Raw genomic sequence first — 5,183 nt, 5'->3', positions numbered from 1 at the left:
AAATTTCAAGAGCTTCCTTTTGAAACAAAAGTCCGAAGCTAGAGGGTGAAAAAATTACTGATTGAAGCGAACCCTACAGCCTTTATAACACCGAGCTGGAATTTAACATTACCATTCCCAAAATCAACATTTGGTCAAATGAGTGCTTCTTGGGCAGTCATCAACCTAACTGGTAACACCCAGAACACTACAACTATATAACACCGAGCTGGAATTTAACATTACCATTCCCAAAATCAACATTTGGTCAAATGAGTGCTTCTTGGGCAGTCATCAACCTAACTGGTATGAACAGATGCGAAAAAAATTGCACAAAAACTGTCCATTGAGTGGTTTGCAGTGTAATTGGTCGAACAATCTCCCCACCTGCAGTCTTTTCTTAGCAGTTTTCTCTCCACATGGTTCGCTTCAATTTGCCATGCGGACATGACAACCACATATGGTTTACACAATTGAACTTTTAAATCCCAAATTACACAAGGAAAATGATATTTATCTTAGTGAGAGATAGGGGAGAAAAAAGGTTGCTTTTTGATATTTGTTATTGCAATAAATTAATCCAGCGCGAACAAGGGTATCAATTTGATAAAAGACCAAATTTTGAACGACTTTAGTTTGTAGTGTACGAGGTGTTTGGAACCTAAATAATTTAGCATTCTCTTTTTCTTATTCTTCTATCAGCACCCTCACTGCTTTAATCTCCTTTTTCTGGCGTACGCAGAGCTTTGTTTATTTGGTTAGACTTCTGGAACCAGTTCTAAACAAGCATTTACAAACCAATTATATTATTGATAAAACTATCTCTATAAAAAATTACTAACTAACCAATCATATTCCATTACTTACCTTGACACTTATTTGTAAGTGCTGAAACTACTTGTAGTTTCAGCACCAGAACACTTTGAAGAAATCTTAAACTACAGTTGTTCTCCTTCTGGATAAACTCCAAGAACTAACTAGCAAAGACAGTATACACTAGATCTACTGAGACAAGGAGATATGAGAGTAAGATTGGTATTAGACTAAGAAGTTGCACGAACCTATGCGGCCAAAAATAAACTAGCGTGAAGAACAGACGGTGTACCTTACCTGAAACGACTGTATCAGTACAGGCCAAAAGTCAAGCGAACAAGACCTTAACTAACTTAGCATTGGACAATTAGAACTAGAATTAGACAATTGCAAACTTGCAAAATGTTAGATGGGGTAGACAAACTAATAGAAATGTCTCAACGTCTCAATAAATCTACGCCAATGATTCAAACAAAACGAGAAAAACCAGGACCGAGATCAAGGGGTAAACAACGATTCGAAGACGGACCGATCTACTACATGATAAAACGACAAGAACCGGACAAGTATTTGTATTCAGAATGTTTTATGCAGTAAATATTAATTTTCTTTTATTAACATGAAAATCATTTGAAGAATAGTTGTTCCAGAACCTATTTGATGCTATACACTTTTTAAAAATACTAAGGACTGATAAAAAGATATACAAGTCGTTCTTTCCAAAATCTGCAGTAAATTAAAATTTTTGATCAAGGTTTTATTGAATAAAAAAGACAAACGTTAGTTAGATTGAAAGTTTAAAGTTAGTTTTATAAAACTAAATACAAATCAACTCTTCTCATTCCAGTTTTATCACCCAAAGCATAACCACCTAAATGCAAGCAACTAACACCATTTAACCTCTAACTCTTAAAAACTTTCATTAACTTAAAATTTCACATAAAAATTTATCAACGCTTATCCTTCCTTTTCAATAATTCACTTTTTTTCATAAAAAGATCATCAAGGTTTTCCTTGGACTTTGAGTTTCTCTTTAATTAAATTTCGTTTCACTTAATTTTCTGCTCATCAAAACTTCCCATGGACCAATCAGATCAATTTTGATCTTCCCACCCCATAATTTACAGTGTCTTTCGACCTGGAACGTCGATTCACTCTCCAACCTTTATGAAGATCCAGGATTATTAGACATTTTTGATTAACTAACCATTCTAATGAAGATAGACAGTGAAGTGCTTTGTTTACTCATCCTTGACTTGAGCCCTTCCTTGTATATGACACAGGCTGAAACCCTTATTAGTAAGTTTTAAAATAGTATCCAACAATACTAATCATACCTGAACCTTGTGGATTGATTTACTATTCTCCAGCCCTTGATCACAAATCAAACACTTAAGTGAAATTAAGTAAGTTCATCATATTTTAAATATAGTCCCAAAAAGTAAAAAATGATTCTCACGAATTGATAGGCTCTCTCTCCAACCCGTCAACCACGACAATCTATGCCCCAACTTAAGAGTAACACAAAAAAACCGTAAGAACTAACAGTTTAGAAAAAGAGAAACTCTAACCCCCGAGTTTCGCACCCATCATCTTAGACTTTATGTCAATAGATAATCTAGGCAGTAAACAAACAATGTTGTAAACAATTGTTTAGTTGAAAACGAAAGATGTGATCTTGTAATCACACCACACAGACAAAAATAAGATGCATCAGATCAAAAAGACAACAACTACAATAGTTGCAAAACAAAAACAAATTAACAAAAGACGATTTCCGAAAAGACGAAACGTATTTTCAGAATCAGATACAAATACAATTCAAGAATTTCAAGAATTGAAACATTCAATAAATAAAAAAAACCCGATACAAGATCAAAAAAAATTTTCTGTCTCAGAAGTTACATCACAATCATTAATTAAAACAAAAGGTAGAACTAAAAAGTCATACCTTAAAAAACCAGTACGACTGTACAATTGGAATCAACCAATACGACCCATTGAAGGTTACAAATTAACAGTTTTAAGATACCAAAAATATTCAAATACGATAAAAATTTCGATGATAACTCCATAATTCAATATATTATCCGTCCACAAATGGATCCCGCTCGAGGACAAGAACAATTTATTCGAAAATGAAGTATTTCATGCAAACAGAAATTTGATGAAATAAGAATAAAACGACATATTCTTGATCACTATTTCAAAGGTTTATGTAAAAATACTTCATATTACGATGTATTCACAATTGAAGTCCTACCAGCACAATCAATTCAACTAATACATCAAATTCAAAGAAATGACATAGATATAGAAATCCCAAAATTTTTCACAGAATTTATAAAAAAAACAACGTCACAACTCACAAAGAGCAAATTCAATTTTCACAAATTAAGTCTTTTCTATTATTTTTAGTTAAATCAATATTTGAACTAAGAGAATCACAAAATGAATCACTCAACTGTAAGACAAATTATCTATCTTTTCTCAAAATTTCCAGATACAATCCGTGAAAACCTTATTAGTACTGAAATTTCACAAAATGTGAAACATGACCTACAAAAAATACTAGCATGGTTCATAATTGATTATTTTGTCCACAGCATTGATTTCATTCCACTGTCAAGAAAAAGTTTTCGATCAGAAATTTCAGACAATAGAACTTTATTAGCAGATCAAACAGATTATGTTTGGGACCCTGATTGGTCTCATCCTTCATTTCTTAATATACCAACCGATATATCAAGTGAAGCAAAAATTACTAATTCTGTGAGTAAAGATCATATAAGAATAACTTCACTTACTATTGACGCCACACCTTTAAATTATATTGCAATGTTTACTGAGAGAAAAGCAAATAATAGTTTGAATTTCACATTCATTAATACACAAGAAACCCTAAATGGAACAAGAAGTCTTACACAACAAGACATTCAAACCCCATCACATTTTCTTAATGAAGAAACAGTTGAAACAATGCCGACAACAACACAACACATCAAAGCCTATCTCCCATTCATCCTACGCTCACAAGATCACATAAAAACTACATTTCCTCAGTGAACCATACAACCCCAGTAAAACCATCTCTTGCCCCAAAACAGTCACAGATGAATTATCAAACATTTAGACCAATAACCAAATCACGATAAGCAAATAAACAAAAAACTTCCAATAGAAATAATTTTTCAGACCATATTTACGATTTTTTTTCGCAAAAAACAAATTAAAAACAAAACATACTCTTATAAATAGTCAGAATCATCCACAAGTACAAATTTACAACCAACAGGTACCACAACAAAACCCGAACTCAGTTTTTTTTTCTATGATCTACAACGAGCTACAATAGATCGTAACGAAAACTTCCCGTTTTTTCAACAAAAAAAATGGCTAAGAGGTCAATCACATTATTCAGAAGATGAGGACTACTTTATTACAATCAACCACGGTTTAATACTAATCAACGAAATAACTGGAATTTTGATCAACCAGATCCTATTTATCAACCAGATATTTTAATTCTATACACGAAATGAACAAATACGACAATCAAGACAAACCTTACCTACAAGACAAAATTTATTATCAAATAATAAAATTTTCCTAAACACAATCCTATAAATACACAAAACTACCAAGCAAACCAAAAGCAAAATGAAATCCCATTACCATAACAACATGAAATTACAAAAACACAACTCGCAAACTTCCCTCAAATAAAAAATGCAGCAGAATTACTCCAAATGACTATGAATCCATCCCTTATGGGTGCATCGTCAATATCTTCTAACAAACCATTAAGGGTATTCACAGGAACAGCTCCTGAAAACTCAGTAGAAAAATATTTTAATGCTGTCACGACGAACATATTTTTAAATATAAGACCTGAAACAGATTTACGCCACTTCATCAAAATTGGATACATAGACGCGCAGCTCTAGTCCAAATCACACTTGATGGCGCAGCCAAAAAATGGTTTCCAATTTTATCTATAGACATTAAATCAGACTGGGAAAGATTCACACAAGAGTTTTCAAAGATGTTCAATTCTGAAAGAAATAAACAACATCAAAGAGTTCTATGCAATGAAATTCGTAGACTCCATAATGAAACAATTAGCCAACTCGCAGTAGGAATCAAAACAGTAGTAAGAAAAGCATATTCTCTTAATACACATTATTTCAAAAACACGAAAATGAGTGAAATTTTAATGATGACTTTATTACCAAAATTACGTAAAATAGCAGTAAAAAATAGAGCATCTAATCCATCATCCATTCGAGAACTCGATATAGATTTCCGAAAACTAGTAGAGAAACTAAAACAAGCTGGAATCACTATAAAATTAGAATTAACAATAAAAATTAAAATTACAAAACGTAAAA

Source organism: Symsagittifera roscoffensis, chromosome 5 (genome assembly GCF_963678635.1).
Source record: "Symsagittifera roscoffensis chromosome 5, txSymRosc1.1, whole genome shotgun sequence".
NCBI lineage: Eukaryota > Metazoa > Xenacoelomorpha > Acoela > Convolutidae > Symsagittifera > Symsagittifera roscoffensis.
This window is presented reverse-complemented; position numbering follows the sequence as displayed.